Source organism: Halichoerus grypus, chromosome 5 (assembly GCF_964656455.1).
Source record: "Halichoerus grypus chromosome 5, mHalGry1.hap1.1, whole genome shotgun sequence".
Taxonomy (NCBI): Eukaryota; Metazoa; Chordata; class Mammalia; order Carnivora; family Phocidae; genus Halichoerus; species Halichoerus grypus.
Window position 1 is genome coordinate 126,167,466 of NC_135716.1, and position 19,732 is coordinate 126,187,197.

The following is a 19,732-nucleotide window of genomic DNA, read 5'->3' on the forward strand; positions in this document are numbered from 1 at the left end:
TATTGGATTTCTGTGTGTATTAATTTATCTGTCCAACCTTTTGATATTTTTTCATTGGAGTAGTATCTTTCTTTTGATATCTCTGTTCTGTTCTCCAGGCATATGTTTGGAAACACCTTACATGGAGTACTTTTCAGGTTTCAGAACAATGGCAAGAGGATAGGGCTTGCATAATAAAATTGTAGATGATTATCAAGTTAAAGCAGAAAGGACCTTTTATTAGTTTGTCATTAGCTATGTTTAAAAAGGTTCCATTATTATAAACATTATTTTCTATATATACATATTAAAAATGTGATCAGTTTTCTGTTAGCACATGATGTAAAAAAAAACTGGTCAGATTCTCACCAAAATTTGAAAGTATGTCTGGAATAGTCTGACTGAACATATAGAATTGGTAGCAAACATAAAACTTATTTAAGGGATCCCAGGAGGCACCATAAAGATGTAAGCTGTCATCTTCCAGAAAAGCTGTAACTGAGATATAGTGAGAAGCTTATGTAATTGCCATTTGAGAAACATTCCACATGTATTAGATGCTGTGGACAGCGACTAGCAGTTAAGAAGAAAAGGAAACAAGATATGTTATCAATCCAATAGAAGAGAGGAGAAAGGAAGAGAAAAAGAGAAAAGATTGGTAAACAGGACATGAGGATAGGGTGCCTGGGTGGCTCAGATGGTTGAGCATCTGCCTTCGGCTCAGGTCATGATCTCAGGGTCCTGGGATCGAGTCCCACATCGGGCTCCTTGCTTAGCGGGGAGCCTGCTTCTCCCTCTGCCTGCCACTCCCCCTGCTTGTACTCTCCCTCTCTGTCTCTCTCTGGCAAATAAATAAATAAAATCTTAAAAAAAACCAAAAACAGGACATGAGGATAATATGACAGAAATTAGATAAATATATCACTAATCATAAAATCATCTTCCGAAAAATTATCAGATTTGTTACTTGCTCAAGAGACGTACATAAGACAAAACCATACAGAAAGAACAAAAATAAAGAGATGGAAAATACTGTATAGAGTTAACAGAACCTACACCCATAAAGGGCAAAAATAATAGATATATTGGAAAGCTGACAAATCTATAATCTCACTAGGAAATTTTAACATACCACCATCAGAAATTTTTTTAAAGATTTATTTTATTTTATTTTTATTTTTTTTTTAAGATTTTACTTATTTATTTGACAGAGAGAGACACAGTGAGAGAAGGAGAAGCAGGCTTCCCACAGAGCAGGGAGCCTGATGTGGGGCTCGATCCCAGGACCCTGGGATCATGACCTGAGCTGAAGGCAGACGCTTAACGACTGAGCCACCCAGGTGCCCCAAAGATTTGTTTATTTTAGAGAGAGCACACTCGAGGGAGTGGGGGGGAGAGAAAGTGGGGATGGGGGGAGAGAATCGCCAGCAGACTTCCCTCTGAGTATGGCACCCAATGTGGGGCTCCATCTCATGACCCTGAGATCATGACCTGAGCTGAAACCAAGAATCAGCCACTTAAGTTGGCCCTGAGCCACCCAGGTGCTAGAAATTAGTAGCTAAATCAGATAATCATGAATAAAATAGATTAACAACAAAATTAGCAAGTATGATCATATATACATTTGTGTACAACAAATAGAGAAAATAAATTTTTGTATTAAAGTGCACATGGAGGGCACCTGGGTGGCTCCATCAGGAAGCATCTGCCTTCAGCTCAGGTCATGATCCCAGGGTCCTGGAATCTAGCCCCGCATTCAGCAGGGAGTCTGCTTCTCCCTTTCCCTCTGCCCCCCTACCCCCTCATGCTCTCTCTCTCTTTCAAAGAAAGGAAAAAAGAAAGAAAGAGAAAGAGAGAGAAAGAAAGAAAGAAAGAAAGAAAAAGAAAGAAAGAAAGAAAAGAAAAAGAAAAGAAAGAAAAGTCTTTGAGAACAAAGCCTAGAGATATATTTGGAGTTATCCCTTTGCCTGATTGTGGAGGCTAAAGATAATCTGTCTATACCTTGTCTCTGAATGTCTAGAAGTTGGCATTGAAGTATGACCTAATTGCTTTCATTGTGTATGGGTAGAAATCCTAACATGTCCTCTGTCCGTGGAGCTGAATTTCTTACCTTCGCTTGAATCCCTAGTGTTGGACCATCCCCTCAGTGTTTGTTCCCTGAGAAAACGAGAGACCAGTTCTGATCCCCAACTAGGTGGCTATAAGCTGTTTTAACTCAGGCTGCTATAACAAAATACCACAGATTGAGTGGTTTAAATAACAGACATTTATTTTCTCATAGTTCTGGAGCCTAGGAAGTCTGAGATCAGGGTGTCAGCACGGTTGGGTTTTGGTGATACTTCCTCACTTGCAGACAACCACCTTCTTGTTATGTCCCAGCATGACCTTTTCTCCTCTTCTTTTTTTTTTTTTAAAAGATTTATTTATTTATTTTAGAGAGAGAGCATGTAGGGTGAGGGGCAGAGGGAGAGGGAGGAGTGGGAGAGAATCTCAAGCAGACACCCCACTGAGCGTGGAGCCCAACTCAGGGCTTGAACCCACGGCCCTGAGATCATGACCTAAGCTTAAATCAAGAGTCAGAGGCTTAACCAACTGAGCCACCCAGGTGCTCCCTTTTCTCCTCTTCTTATAAGGACACTAATCCCATTATGGGGGTCCCAGGACCGCATCTAAATCTCATTATCTCCCAAAGGCCCCACCTCCAAATACCATTGGTTGCCATCCCAGTGCAAAAATTTTTCTTTGCAAAAATGCCTTTAGCTAGCTCTTTTCTGGCTGGAACCATGGAGGGTGCAGAAGAGAAGAAAAAGAAGGTTCCTGCTGAGCCAGAAACCCTTAAGAAGAAGCAAAGGAATTTCGAAGAGTTGAAGATCAAGCGTCTGAGGAAGAAGTTTGCTCAAAAGATGCTTCAAAAGGCAAGGAGGAAGCTTATATATGAAGAAGCTACCTGCGGAACCCAAATTGGCATTCATCATCAGGATCAGAGGTATCAATGGTGTAAGCCCAAAGGTTCGAAGGGTGTTGCAGCTTCTTCGCCTTCGCCAGATCTTCAATGGCACCTTTGTTAAGCTCAACGAGGCTTCAGTTAACATGCTAAGGATTGTGGAACCGTATATAGCTTGGGGGGACCCAAACCAGAGGTCGGTGAATGAACTGATCTACAAGCGTGGTTATGGCAAAACCAACAAGAAGCTAATTGCCCTGACAGATATAACACGTTGACTGCCTGATCTCTTGGTAAATATGGCATCATCTGCATGGAGGATCTGATTCACGAGATCTATACTGTTGGAAAATGTTTCAAAGAAGCAAACAACTTTTTATGGCCCTTCAAATTATCTTCTCCACGAGGGGGAATGAAGAAAAAGACCACCCATCTTTTAGAAGGTAGAGATGCTGGCAACAGGGAAGACCAGATCAATAGGCTTATTAGAAGGATGAACTAAGGTTCATCCACGATTATTTTTGATTATTTTTGTAATCTGGTCAGTTAATAAATGACTACTCTCAAATGGAAAAAAAACTGCCTGTAGCTAAAGGTGGGTCTGGAGGCTAAAATTCAGCCTGGGTTCTGCTAATTAAGATCTGCAACCTGGTGCAGGGGAGGAAGGGACACTTTTTTTTTTTTTGTAATTTGCATAAACATGCTCTATGAGTTAACAGAAACTTCATTGCCCCGGCATCTTCTTATCCGATTACTCTTGTTTAATTAATCCAGTGTCCTCTAAATATTCTTGAGAACACAAAGTAAATATTTTCTAATATTTTCTTTTGTTTTTGGCAGAGAAACTAGTTGTGTGATTTTATCCTCTTCTTTCTTAGACATCAGAACATTGCTCTCATCTCTTGCTGTACATTTTTATATAGGTTTGCTGGTGTTTTTTTTTTTCTCCTGATAGTTTAACCTTCAATAAAGAGATCTGTAGCTTTTACTGTTTACTGAGATGCAGCATAGACCCTTTTGCTCATCTATGAATGTGGAGGGTGAGGTGATTTGTAGAGAGTTTAGGGAAGTTCCTGGTATGTTTGAGATTCTATCTCTGTTCTCAAGACAGTGAAGAAACTGCTCAAGCAGTTAAGGCTGAGTGTCAGCAAAAGGGTGTGTGTGTGTGTGTGTGTGTGTGTGTGTGTGTGTGTGTTGGGAGTGTGGGGAATATAGTGGGGAGGATTTATAATGACATCGGGATTCTGAAAGCAAGAGAGTTAGAGAAACTTTCATTATTCAGATTGGCAAGATTTCCCAAATATTGGCTTCCAGGGATTAAAGGACTCTATCTCAGCCACCACTTCCTAAGTTGGGGCAGCAATGATGGTTTGACATAGGATCTCATTTTTGTCCTACAATGGATGAGGCTATCTAGTTAAAGGTGAGAAACTCTAGGGGCTGCCCCAGGAGACAGGTAGAGTAGCAGGTTTTGGAGCAAAGTTTGTTGGAGTGTATTTGAAAAGCCAGATGGGAAACTAGATGTAGAGAGAATAGATCATAGGCAGGTAATCAATACAGTGCCCTAAGGTATAGGGAATCCAACTACCAGGCTTGGGATTCAAAAAGGAGACTGGGTCAAGATTAAGGACTGGGAGATCAATAGAAATGAAAATTTTTAGATTTTATTTATTTATTTGAGAGAGAGAGAGTGGGGGGAGGGGCAAAGGGAGAGGGAAAGAGAGAGAGAACTCAAACAGACTCCCTGCTGAGCACAGAGCTGGACGCGGGGCTCCATCTCACAACCCTGAAATAATGACCTGAGCCGAAATCAAGAGTTAGATGCTCAACTGACTGAGCCACCCAGGTGCCCCAGTAGAAATGAAATTTAAGGAAGCATTACCTGATTGACAGTATTTTACCTGCCAGTGAGCAAGCCCTCAAGAGAAAACAGAGGAACAAATTGGATAGGAAATTTAATTTAAAAGATTATGTTTAAGGGGTGCCTGGGTGGCACAGTTGGTTAAGGGTCCAACTCTTGGTTTCGGCTAAGGTCACGGTCTCATGATCTTATTAGCCCCAGTGCCACTTCCCCAATATAGCTTACTATCTCTTACCTAGACTATTAAAATAACTTGTTTTTTTCTATTAGGTAATTCCTGTTGTCTCAATGGGACCACAATATGGCAGAAAAATGGCAAAAGACACTCAGAGGATTCAAAGTTTCACAAATGGCAAAGTATATAGGAACTAATGAAGCCATTATCCAAAGCAAGAGACAACAATGATGCTTCCAGGCTTTTGGAGGGACTTCAGTCTGGAAGCATGCTTGTTTATCTTCTGCTTTGTGGAAACATCTCCATATGCTCCCATATTCCATCTTCTGGTGGTGACCATTGGGTGTTTCCATCAGTTACATCACATTTTCTTTGTGATAATCACATAGTAATACATTCACATGATAAAAAACTTCAAACAATACAACAGAAAGAATTAATTTTTCCTTTCATTTAAGCACTTACTTCCAGTCCCCTGAAGCAGCCACCATTACCACCAGTTTCTTGTGTATCCTTTCAGATATTCAACACATATCTGTTTCTCAGTATCCTGATCTGTAAAATGGAGTTTGGAGTTAGTATTTTTTGGTGGGGGGGGCGGGGCACAAATGAAAGCATACTCTACACAGGGTTGTGTTCTGATGGTGTCTCTTGAAATGTGTGGCTTGCATCCATTGGTTATATAATTGTGTATGTGATACTGGTTTTTGACAGTGTCTGACAATTTAGAATGTAATATAGAATATTAAATTTCTCTGAAAATTTGAACAGTTTTGATTTTAAAGCAATATTAGGTTATCTTTCCAGGGCTTGTCTTATATAGACAAAGAAGTTCTGTTTTTTTTTAAAGATTTTATTTATTTATATAATAAATATAAAGAGAGAGAGAGAAAGAAAGAGAACAAGCAGGGGAAGTGGCAGGCAGAGGGAGAAGCAGACTCCTCGCTGAGCAGGGAGCCCGATGCGGGGCTCAATCTCAGGACCCTGGGATCATTACTTGAGCCGAAGGCGACGCTTAACCGATTGAGCCACCCAGGCGCCCCGAAGTTCTGTTTAAAAGGGAGAACCTTATATAATTCCTTAAGTTTTTAACCTGTAAAGTGAGTTCCTCTATTTCTACAGGGCATTGAATATATTCCTTATGTAAGGAACGCAGATCCCATGAACATTTTTATTGCAACAACTGCAGGATTAATCTTTTGGCAAGAGAAAATATAAACCAATGAGAAAATTTCAGATTATTTCTAAAATATACTTAAAGTTTTAATTTAGGCATCTGGATGTTATCCACTTCTAAATGTTTAGATGGTCCTTGAGGTTTATTCTACCTTTATAGTTGTTTCTTGGGTTAGAATTGCAAATAAAATAAGGTTTTGTCACTAATTGAGCCTGTCAGGTAGTATATTCTAATACTTTTGAAATGTTTTGTCCAATTCATCCTACTATTATGGGTGCTTTCATTTAACAGGAAAACAGAAGTTCTGATGGTGGACTTAGGCATCACCAAGTTGCCTTCTGTGAAATGCCAAGTCCATCTTGTCATGCATGATGGAGATTGAGATAACCAATATCTTTTTTTCTTCTATGGTGATAGAATCGTTGTTTGATTTGCATAAATCCTTCTGAGATTGGGCAGCTATCTTTTAGATGCTAATAATGTACAAATCAGTGTGGGCTGTTGGTTTCACAGAGTAGTAGCTTAGGTCGTTACCTTTAGCTTAAAAGTTATCTTATGTGTGAACCTCAGTCTTAACAACTGAGATTCCCTTCAGATGTTGAATTAACTCTAGTAACTTATTAATTTATTTTCCATTTTTGAATGGGGTTTCTGAGTTTGTTTCAATGGCCTACCAAAATCATAAACAACTTGAAGGCATATTTATTAGCATAGATGTTAACTATTAAACCTTTAGCAAGTTGGCATAGTTGTGTTAAAGCTATCAGTTCAGCTATCTGAGCAGAATGAACTATGGTATGAAGAAGTTTTAATCACAGATTGTTAGAAAGAATAGCATATGCAGCATAACATAGACTTTTATAAATTCTAAGTTAAGAGCCATCACCAAAAGTATCATATTTTTGTCTGGAGAAACATCAGTAGAGTCAGGACATTGCATGCTTGGATTTTTAATAACTGTTAGTCATGAGATTTACCTTTTTCAGGAAGGGAAAATAAAGCAGCTGGATTTAGATTTGGATAGCATTTGTCAGTTATGAGGGAAGCAGACAAAAAAAATTTTTTAAGTAGTAATTTGGTTGGCCAACAAGAGTTGAATATTGTTTAGAGTGAAAAGGCTTCTCCCACAAGAGACGCCTAGGGTGAGAGGTTAACCTAGAACAACATTTGTGGAGGTTTCAATTAAATTAGGTGCCTTTGCAACAACATGTAAATAAGGTGGATAATTCTTAGCTATAGGGCCCAGGGAAGTGCTCAGGTAGGTAATGTGCTTATAATGAATTCCTAGTTTTTAAAAAAGTATCCCTAAAGCACAACCACATCTTTAGGTACAGAGTTTAGCATAGTGAGGAATGCTCAAATATTCAGGGGCTATATATTTAAGATGGCAAATGCCTTGTTGGCACCTGTCTCCCAAGAAAGGGTGTCTGGATTATTTGTTATAGTTACTATGCCATAGTTATTGAACTAATTAAAATATGGCAAATATATTGAATTATTTTAACATTATTCCTTTTATATGGCGAAAAAACAAATTTTAGTATTATCAGTGGCTGTCTGGGAGACATCAAAAATAGTTGAAGTAGAAAGGACATCTTGACAGTTTTATTATTTCCAATTTGTAGTTTGAATTTGGCAAAAGCAGTATCTAAAAGAGTAGTCAGAGGAATTTTCGTTATACTAAGATGTGTGTGTAGGGCATATATGCCTACAGGCAAGAAATAATTAGTCTTGACTTAAAGCAGGAATTCTCAACTTTTTTGAGTCATAGACCTTTTGTGGCAACTCAGTGAAGTCTCCAGACCTTTTCTAACAAGAATATGTTTAAATGCATACATGAAATGCATGGAATTTAAAAGAAAACCAATTATATTGACCTGTCCTTCTGGAATTTGACAATTGTTTCGTGTGTTGTCTTGTGGTATTCTGTGCTTTCCTAAAATAATGTTCTCATGTCTGATAGCATTTGCTTACTCACATAATTATTTAAAAAATATGTAACAGTCTCATGACAAAAAATCCATAAGTGCTATTTGTATAATACACATGTGTGTCCCTTATAATATTACATAACATAGACAGAATACCAAAAAAGAGTAAAAAAAACCAAAAGAAAGAACCTCTGAACTACCCTACAACCCAGCAATTGCACTACTGGGTATTTACCCCAAAGATACAAATGTAGTGATCCGAAGGGGCATGTGCACCCCAATGTTTATAGCAGCAATGTCCACAATAGCCAAACTATGGAAAGAGCCCAGATGTCTATTGACAGATGAATGGATAAAGAAGATATGGTATATATATATGTGTGTGTGTATATATATATGTGTGTGTATATATATACACATATATATGTGTATGTGTGTGTATATATGTGTGTGTGTGTATATATATATATATATATATATATATATATACACACACACACATATACATATAGTGGAATATTATGCAGCCATCAAAAATGAAATCTTTCCATTTGCAACGACATAGATGTAACTAGAGGGTATTTTGCTAAGCGAAATCAGTCAGTCAGAGAAAGACAATTATCATATGACGTCACTAATACGTGGAATTTAAGAAACAAGGCAGAGGATCATAGGGGAAGAGAGGAAAACATGAAACAAGATGAAACCAGAGAGGAAGACAAACCATAAGAGACTCTTAATCATAGGAAACAAACTGAGGGTTGCTGGAAGGATGGAGTAACTGGGTGACGGACATTAAGGAGGGCATGTGATGTAATGAACACTGGGTATTATATAAGACTTATGAATCACAGACCCTCTGAAACCAATAATACATTATATGTTAATTAATTGAATTTAAATTTAAAAAATCTGAAAAAAAAAAAAAAGAACCACTGCTACTGAGCTAACATACAGGATTTAATTGATAAATAAAGACTTAACACAAGCCACAGATGTTACTTTGTGTCAAGCTTTACTAAATAATTTCAAGGATACAATCTAGAGGTTCAGAAGAAGCAGAGAGATTTGGGGACACTAAGACACTCCAAGGCTCCCCATGTCTTTTGTTCCCACTTGAAACATGCAGCTCTTCCTCAGAATAGAGAAGGGCCCTAAATGAGGTTTGTGGGGCTGCTCATGGTTGGTGTTTCAGCTTTGAAGCATCTCTATTTTATATCTTACTGAGTTGTATAGTTTATGTGACATTCTCCAAGAAGACATGCCTCATAGATCCTGATTCTATGTACTTTAGGCCTTATCAGGAATATTCTGCTAAGGACAAGTTCTCTTCCATCTAGCAAATATCATTAGTCTATTGACTTGGAGGACCAGTTGACAGATTAGATTGTACCACCGACTTTCTTTTGTTTCCCCCAGGGATCTCCATTCCCTATCCCCTTTTTGAAGGAAGTGAATGGAAGGCTGACTAGCTGCTTTAACACCTTCCTCCCAGTTATTCATAGAAATTCAACACCTTGTATGACCTGTGATACTGTACAATCCCTTACCAGTAATTTTATTCTAGGTAATAAGTAGAAATAATAACACTTAAAAAGTTACCTTACTTGCCAGATGTGTTCAAACTTGTCTGGTCTATACATATAGGGTGCACACCTATTGCTGTTACATAAAGCCATGCTTTCTTAGGGGTTAGGGATCACTCATGTGAACTGCCCATCTTTGCCAAATAGTAACATTTTATGTCATTAGTCAATAAGCAGTTATAGAGATATCAGGGTCACTGTTGTAAAAACATGTGATGTCACCATTTTGCTGCTGAGCAAGTGCTAGCCACAAAGTTGCCCAATAGATCTCAGCAACATTGTGGGTCATCTTTTGACAGAAAGACTACAATCACTTTTGATATAGCTTCATGTCTAATAACTATTGTACTTTCAAAATAGCATGATCCTAAAAAATATTTCAAGCTCTCTACAACAACTTAATGTGTTATGAAATATCTATAACTTCTATTTAAGACAATATCACAGGCACTGCAAATCTTAGTGTTACTGATTGATTGATTTGCCTATGTTCATAAGGCAAAGACACATTAAATTTCAGAGTCCTTAAAACCCTCAGTTTAGGGGCATTTGGGTGGCTCAGTCATTAAGCGTCTGCCTTTGGCTCGGGTCATGGTCCCAGGGTCCTGGGATCAAGCCCCGCATCGGGCTCCCTGCTCTGTGGGAAGCCTGCTTCTCCCTCTCCCACTCCTCCTGCTTGTGTTCCCTCTCTCGCTGTCTCTCTCTCTGTCAAATAAATAAATAAATAAATAAATAAAATCTTTAAAAAAAAAAAACCTCTCAGTTTAGAGTAAAAATATTAAAAGCAAGTAATAATTGTTAAAAACAGCTTTTGCAGAAGTGAACTTTTACTTAAAAGTCATTCAGGAGGGTAACAAAAGCACAGAAAATTGTGGGATAGCATTTAAAGAAGGCAACATGGGAGGCTCTGAATTCCCCTCATCCCACAGACATACTGAATGAACAGCTACACATGGAGCAATTGCCTCTGAGAGAAATCCAGAAACTAGCAAAGTGACGCCCACACTTCAGGTGAGCAAGAAAATACCCACGTCAAAACAGGTAGGAAAGACTGAGACACACTCTCCATAAAACTTACCCCTGGCACAGTGCCATATATTAGGAAGGAAGTCCTAGTTTCTCCCTGAGGAGTAATGGGTTGGAACCCCACATCTAGCACCCCGACTTTTAAGACTCTCTCAAGCATAGGGGTTGCAAAAAAGATTAATCCAAAGAGAACCACACTGAGACACATTATAATCATCAAAAACAAAAAACAAGGAGAGAATGTTAAAAGCAGCAAGAGGAAAACAACTTGTTACATACAAGGGAACCCCCAAGACTATCAGTAAATTTTTTAGCTGTAACTTTGCAGGCCTTAAAGAAGTGGCCTGATATATTCAAAGTGCTAAGAAAAGAACCCAAACTGCCAACCAAAAATACTCTATCTGGCAAAGTTGTGCTTCAAAATTGAAGGAAAGGAAAAGTTTTCCAGACATGCAAAAGCTGAAGGAGTTCATCACCACTTACAGCCTCATAAGAAATGTTACAGTGAGTTCTTCAAGCTGAAATGAAAGGATGCTAATTAGTAACAGGAAAACATTTGAAAGTATAAAACTGGTAAAGGTAAATATATAGTTAAATTCAGAATACTCTAATACTCATGGTGGGTAAATGACTTACAACTTAGAATGAAGCTTAAAATACAAAAGCATTAAAAATAACTAACTACAATAATTTGTTAATAGATACACAAAGTAAAAAGATTAAATTGTGACATTGAAAGCGTAAAATGGGGAGGGGTAAGGGCACCTGGGTGGCTCAGTCGTTAAGCGTCTGCCTTCAGCTCAGGTCATGATCCCAGAGTCCTGGGATCGAGCCCCACATAGGATTCTCTGCTTAGCAGGGGGTCCGCTTCTCTCTCTCCCTGCTGCTCCCCCCTGCTTGTACTCTCTGTCTGTCAAATAAATAAATAAAAAATCTTTTAAAAAAATGTGGAGGGGGTATAGACTGTAACAATGTAAACTTTTGTATGTGTTCAAAGTTAAGTAGTTATCAGCTTAAAATAGACTGTTATAAATGTTAGATGCTTTATGTAAGCCTTATGGCAACCACAAAACTAAAACCTATAGTGTACACACAAAAGATAAAGAGTAAGAAATCCAAACACACGGCTTAGAAAATCATCAAATCATAAAGGAAGAAGGAAAGAAAGGAACAAAAGGATTATAGAACAACCAAAAATCAATGAACAAAATGGCAATAGTAAGTCTATATTTACTGGGTGCCTGTCTGGGCTCAGTTGGCAGAGTGTTCGACTCTTGATCTTGGGGTTGTAAATTTGAGCCCCATGTTGGGTGTAGAGATTATATAAAAATAAAATCTTTTTAAAAATCTATATCAGTAATTACTTTAAATGTAAATGGATGAAATTCTCCAATTCAGTGGCTGATGGATTAAAAAAATAAGACAAATTTCACCTTTAAGAACACACATAGACTGAAACTGAAAGAATGGAAAAAGATATTCCATGTGAATGGAAACCAAAAGAAAGCAGGGATAGCTATACTTACATCAGACAAGAGACCAAAAAGGTCATTATATAATGATAAATGGGCCAATTCATCAAGAGGATATAACATTTGTAAATAATTATGTGCACAACATAGGAGCACTTAAAAATATAAAGCAAATAAAACAGATCTGAATGGAGAAATAGCAATATAACAATAGTAGGAGAATTCAGTATCCCACTTTCAACAATGGATAGATCATCCAGATAGCAAATCAATGAAGAAACATAGGTCTTAAATTACATGTTAGACCAGGTGGACTTAACAGACTTTTACAGAACATTCCATCCAACAGCAACAGAATACACATTCTTCTCAAGTGCACATGGAACATTCTCCAGGGTGGATTATATATTAGGACACAAAAGAAGTCTCCATAAATTTAAGAAGATTGAAATCAAATCAAGCATTTTTTCCAAATACAAGGGTATGAAACTAGAAATCAATTATAAGAAAAAACCTGGAAAATTCATGAGTATGTGGATTTCAAACCACATGCTACTGAACAACCAATGGATCAAAGAATAAGTCAAAAGAGAAATCCCCAGAAATATATTGAGACAGATGACAGAACAAATGGAACATACCAAAATTAGGGGATGTAGCAAAAGCAGTTGTTAAGAGAGAAGTTAATGGCAATAAATGCCTACATTAAGATAAAAGAAAGATTTCAAATAAACAACCTAGCTTTTACACCTCAAGGAATAGAAAAGAAAAAACTAAGCCCAAGTTGGTAGAAGGAAGGAAATAGCAAAGACAGAGTAGAAATAAATGGAATAGAGACAAAGATAATAGAAAAGATCAATGAAATTAAGAGCTGTTCTTTTTTTTTCATATTTTATTTTTAACGATTTCCTTTATTTATTTGTCAGGGTTGGGGGAAGAGAACACAAGCAAGGAGAATGGCAGGCAGAGGGAGAAGCAGGCTCCTTGCTGAGCAAGGAGCCCGATATGGGACTCGATCCCAGGACTCTGGGATCATGACCTGAGCCGAAGGCAGACACTTAACTGACTGAGCCACCCAGGAGTCCCAAGAGCTGTTCTTTTTTTTGAAAAGATAATCAAAATAGACAAACCTTTAGCTAGACTTACCATATATATATTTGTGATTAGAAGTGTGTTTTGTGTGAAAGCAAACTGAACCAAGTTTTCCTGATACAATTATATATAGAAAATCTTAAAAACTCTACCAGAATTTAGTAAAGATTACAGATACAAAATCAATACATGGAAATCAGTTGTGTTTTTATGCACTAACAATGATCTATTGAGAAGAGAAACTAAGAAAATAATCCCATTTACAAAGCATCAAAAAAAATAAAATACTTAGGAGTAAATTTAACCAAGGAGGCAAAATGTTTATACAATGAAAACTATGAGACATTGATGAAATAAATTGAAGAAGACACAAATAAATGGAAAGATAATTCTGTGCTCCTGTATTGGAAAATTGATATCATAAAATATCCATACAATGCAAAGTAATCTATAGATTCAACATAATCCCTATTAAAATTCCAAAGGAATTTTTCCACAGAAATAAAACAAACAATACTCAAATTTGTATGGCACCACAAAAGACTCTGCATAGCCAAAGCAATCTTAAGAAAGAACAAATCTGGAGGTATCATACTTCCTGATTTCAAATATATTACAAAATTATAATAATCAAAACAATATGGCATTGGAATAAAAGCAGACACATTGATCAATGGAACAGAATGGAGAGCCTGGAAATAAACCCACACTTATATGGTCAATTAATTTACAACAAAGGAGAATATACTATGGGAGAAAGTCTCTTCAACAAATGGTGTTTGGGAAACTGGGTAGTCACTTGTAAAAGAATGAAACTGGAGCCCTGTCTTACACCATATACAAAAATCAAGCGAAAATGGGTTAATATTTGAACATACTGAAACCATATAATTCCTAGAACAAAACATAGGTGGTAAGCTCCTTAACATTGGTCTTTGGATTTGACACCAAAAGCTAAGGCAACAAAAGCAAAAATAGTGTTACTATATCAAACTAAAAAAACTTCTACACAGTGAAGGAAACCATAAACAAAACAAAAAGACAACCTATGGAATGGGAGAAAATATCTAGAAACCATAAATCTGATAAGGGGTTAATATCCAAATATATATAAAGAACTTACACAACTGAATAAAAAACCATTTTGATTAAAAAATGGGCGGAAGAACTGAATAAACATTTTCCCAAAGAAGTCACACAAATGCCCGGCGGGTACATGAAAAGGTGCCAAACATCACTAATCATCAGGGAAACGCAAATCAAACCCACAATGAGGTGTCACCTCACACCTGTTAGAATGGCTGTCATTGCAAAGACAGCAGTTAAGTGTTGTGAAGAAAAGGGAAACCTTGTGCACTATTGGTAAGACTGTAAATTGGTGCAGCCACTATGGGAAACAGTATGGAGGTTTTTCAAAAAATTAAGAATAAGACTACCATAGGAGCCAGTAATCCCACTTCTGGGTATATGTCCAATTTAATGAAAACAGGATCTCAAACAGATGTCTGTACTCCCATGTTCATCGCAGTCTTATTCACTATAGCCAAGATGTGGAAACAACTTAAGTACCTGTCAACAGGTGAATGGATATAAAAGATGTATTCATATAGACATATATGAATATTTTTTAGCCATGAAGAAAAAGGAAATCCTACCATTTGTAACAATAGAGATGGAACTTGAAGGTATTATACTAAGTGAAGTCAGTCAGAGAAAGATATATATTGCATGATATCACTTCCATGTGTGATCTAAAAAAAGGTGAACTCACAGAAACAGAGACTGTGGTGTTTCTCTACAGAGACTACAGGGCCTGGGGGTTGGAGGAAATGGGGAGATGCTGTTTACAGAGTACAAACTTCCTTTGGGTTGCCTGGGTGGCTCAGTCGGTTAAGTGTCTTCCTTCAGCTCCTGGGATCGAGCCCCACATCGGGCTCCCTGCTCAGTGGGGAGTCTGCTTCTCCCTCTCACTCTCCTTCTGTGCTCTCTCTCAAACAAATAAGTAAAAAATCATTTTCAAAAAAAAAAAGAGTACAAACTTCCACTTATAAGATGAATAAGTTCTGAGGATCTAATGTATAACATGGTGATTAGAGTTAGTAATACTTTATTATGTACTTGAAAGTTGGTAAGAGAGTAGATCTTAAATGTTCTCACCACAAAAAGAAATTTGTATTATTTGACATGATGGAGGTGTTAGCTAACATGATGGTGGTAATCATTTTGCAATATATGTTTACCAAATCAACACGTTGCATACCTTAAACTTATATGATAATGTATGTCAATTATAGCCCAGTGAAGATGGGGAAAAACACAGAAAATATAGTCAGAGACCAGGTATCTGAATTATTACCACTTTAAAAAATATTTTTCTTTAGGGGTGCTTGGGTGGCTCAGTTGGTTAAGCATCTGCCTTTGGCTCAGGTCGTGATCCCAGGGTCCTGGGACTGAGCCCCGAGTCAGGCTTCCTGCACGGCAAGGAGCCTGCTTCTCCCTCTGCCTCCCTGCCCCTGGCTTGTGCTCTCTTGCTCACTCATCTCTCTCAAATAAATAAATACAATCTTTAAAAAAATATTTTTGTTTACTAATTTATTACCTTTATATGTACATTTTTGGAAACATACTTAAATACACATGGTTAAATGACAAATTTAACACTTATAACTTTAGCTTTAAGATATACTTGCCTTATTAATATGTAAGATATTGTATATATTATGTTTAATTCATCATCTTAATAAAATTTTAAAAGTTTCCCTGATAAACAAATGGATAAAATACGTTCATCCTCTTTATATTCATATCTCTTTGTAATGAGTATATCACCCATTTTAGCTACATCTTTAACCAAAGCAACTAACTTCTGAATTCTCAGTCACAGAAGAACTAGGAAGTAGGTAACTGAGAATGAGCTATCATAGACCAGCATTTCGCCCTGGCAGGACTCCAATGAAAGTTGCTTATATTCTATGAGTACCCTTCTACATCTCTTTTATATTTGTAAAGTATTAAGTGCAAACATGACCATGTATACTAGCATGACCTAAAGTTATTTGCATATCTCTTTTAAACTATTAGCTAATGACCAATGTAGAATGTATATAAATAAGAGATATACATATGTATATGTTTGCTTATTTTTGTTTTCTATATTTTATGAATTTAGATCTACTTAGGAATTATGCAGGTAGTCTAAGATTATTTTAACTTAATTAAATTAATTTATACACTAGTCTATGTTCTCAGGGATTTTGGAAATCTTGTTTGAAGTTGAACTTAAACACAGTCTAATTCTTCAGAGAACTACGATATTTAAAAATTTTTATAGGTAGTATGAGCAGAGATACTAGGACTGTATGATTTGTGGTTGTCTGAAGTTTATAAGAGTAAATCTTTCAAAAGATAGTTGAACCATGGTTTTATATGTTTATAACTTTAAACATTTAAATATGGAAGTAAAAAATCAGTATAGGAAATCGAGAAAGTTAGAATTAATTAGGCTTTCCATGAGAAAATAATATTATGCTAACATGTTTCACACTATATTAAAATCAGGGAGAACATATAACTATTTTTAAACCCAAATTACAAAATGCATTAATTTGTCCAAGGATTCACCTTGATAGAAATATAACCTAAATTTACCCTTAAATTATTTCCCCTGTACTTATACGACTATTTAAACTTTAAAACATTTGTTTAAAGGTACTGTTTTTTAAAATAATTTTCTCCCCACTGTTTTCCAGCTTGATAACCACTGGTATTTCTCTGGCTCTTCTCTTGAAACTTTGTAACCAAGACCATTAATTTAATTTACAGTTAAGCAACTCCTTCTCCTCCTCTTCCTTCTCCTCCAATTTCTTCTCCACTTCCTCCTCTACTTTATACTCTTTTCTTCTCTTCCATTGTGTTACAGAGTATCAGCGAGCCTCTGAAGCTTTTATAAATTGTCAGCACACTGAAAGCATTAGTCTGCTTCCTAAAGATTATTGAATAGTTTTATTAGTCTTTATAAGTCAACTAGAACAGGAATTTCTTTAAATTTTAAGACTTTATAATTAAATTTTAAAATTTTCTTGAGAAATAGACAAAAATGTGCCATTGTTTGTTTAGAAAATATTTCATATTTAGTAGACAAATCTTATAAACCCCTGGGCAAGGAAGAGAACTCTGGAAGAATGTAAGGTTGCTTTTCCTCATATTTTATTATGTGCTTTTTGGAGGGTACCTTCCAGACAGGGTCAACTTATAAGTTCTACTGTGGGATTTTGTAACACCTCATTGTAGTTTACCCAAAGCTCTCCCTCACATCTTTACTTGGCTCATTTGTGTATATTTCCATGGGACTTTCTTATTTCTTTTCCAAGAGGAAGGAACCAAAACAAAATAAAACAAAAGCCATGCACGTTGAATCCTTGAGTTTTCTCAGAATGTCACAGTGCCCCAGAGAAGCCAGAAGCAGTCATTCTCATTCCAATGACATTCAAGCTCGTTCACAAAATTAGAATGCACAAAAAGCAAAGCTATTTTAGAAGCCCAGCTCTATTTTGCAAGCTATACAAAACCAGTTTTAATTTTTCCATGTTTTCTTCCCTTTGAAGATAGGTCATTTTGTACTGAATATCCCTATAGTGTGCACAAGCAATAGATCTTTATCATCAACTAATCTTGAAAAGTTCCCAAAAGAGAAAGAGAGATAATGAAAGGAAATCAGTCCAGCTACAGAAAGAGCTACCAATATAAGCAGAGTGTTATAAAAGACTAATTTCCTCATCTTATCCCTCTCATTCACACTTCTCTGTATGTCTTACGTATCTCTTCCACATTGACACTGGACTTGGCTGTGTGAATTGTTCCTGATAGATATCAGCAAATCCCCACAAGCAGTGGCTTGATAAGCATTTGTGCATTGAGTCTTACCCTCTCTGAACACTCCTGCCACAGTGTGAAGCCAGCATGAAACGCACAGAGAGAGGCCCAGCTGGCCTAGGAGTCCAGTCGTCCCTGCTGAGACCCTAGACATGATTGAGAAGTTGTCTTAGACCATCCAGGCCCAGTTGAAGTCACAGATGATTGAAACTGCACGAGTGAACCTTGGTGAGATCAGCAGAAGAACCTTGACAAAAATGTGGAGAAATAATAAATTGTTGTTTCAATCCACTAAGTTTTGGGTGGTTTGTTATACAGTAATAGATAATGTACCTATCTGTCTTTTCTAAAGAAAGGAAAGGGCTTTTCTCTTTCTTTCAATACAAAGACCTACAAAGAACTGACAAAAGAAAATATAGAGCAGAAGACAAACAACATGACGTTCTGGCAGCAGTTGGAAAAGTTAACAAATCAGGGAGATAGGATGTAACGGGTAGTTTTCAACTCCGAGGGTCAGAGCAGCCAAGTTTGACGATTACCTCATGATCCAGTAGCAAACAGGTATCAGGAGATAGCAGAATCTCTAAGACAGACAAGCAAACAAGACACATAAAGGAACAACCAAATGCCCCACTCTCCTGATAACTGTGAGACCACCATGAAAACAGCTGCCCAACATTATTTTAACAGCAGCTCTGGACGAAAATCGGACCCAGGTTCAGGCATGCAAGAGCCAGCAAGTTTGATCCCTGAGCAATAACACTCACAGGAGAAGTGAGAAAAGATAAGATAGGACTTGCAGGATCTGGATGAGGTACTTGCTTAGGCTGCATGTTTCTGATGACTCAGTAGGCTTCTGATAGCTCTGAGTCATTTAGTTGGCTTAAAAACAGAGCTGGAGGGGCGCCTGGGTGGCTCAGTGGTTAAGCATCTGCCTTCGGCTCAGGTCATGATCCCAGGGTCCTGGGATCGAGCCCCACATGGGGCTCCCTGCTCAGCGGGAGGCCTGCTTCTCCCTCTCCCACTCCCCCTGCTTGTGTTCCCTCTCTCGCTGTGTCTCTATCTGTCAAAAAAACAACAGCAACAACAACAAAAAAAACACAGCTGGAAAACAAACAAAATAAACCAAACAGCTGAGTTTACTTAGGTACGAGGGAGATAATCAATCATACACTGGTTGTCATTGGAAAAAAAAAAATAAGGTGGAGTTTATTAAAACAAGAACCATAACTAACAGTAGGACAATGAATCTTCTTTGTTGTCCCTGGACAAGTTGAGAGGCTAACAACTAGCTAAAGAAGAACGGTGTGCCCTGGACCAGGATAGCAAGATTAATATTAGGGAAAGCAAATTCGTTACTTATAGGTTATCTGAGAAAACTTATGATTTCAGCTGTGGAGTACATTTGATTGCGGTCTCTGTGTAAAAGAGGTTAGATCTTTCTTCAGCTTTTCCACCTTAGTTAAGCCTCCATTTCCTGCACCATAAGTCCACAGGGGAGAATTCTGAAGTTTTCCTGTTGTCTGCAGGGTTTATTTCATTTTTTCTTTTTTTTTTAAAAGATTTTATTTATTTATTTGACAGAGAGATACACAGCGAGAGAGGGAACACAAGCAG

At 37.3% G+C, this 19,732-nt stretch overlaps 1 long non-coding RNA gene and 1 pseudogene across 1 annotated transcript in view; both read left to right on the forward strand.

Moving 5' to 3' along the window:
• Positions 1–18,410, forward strand: part of LOC144381915 (uncharacterized) — a 34,890-nt gene extending 16,480 nt beyond the window's left edge. The window contains exon 2 of the long non-coding RNA XR_013448112.1: positions 18,191–18,410. This is a non-coding gene — a long non-coding RNA (uncharacterized LOC144381915). The remainder of the gene's footprint in view (positions 1–18,190) is intronic.
• Positions 2,498–3,741, forward strand: LOC118555132 (large ribosomal subunit protein uL30 pseudogene; annotated as a pseudogene).
• Positions 18,411–19,732: the final 1,322 nt, after the last annotated feature.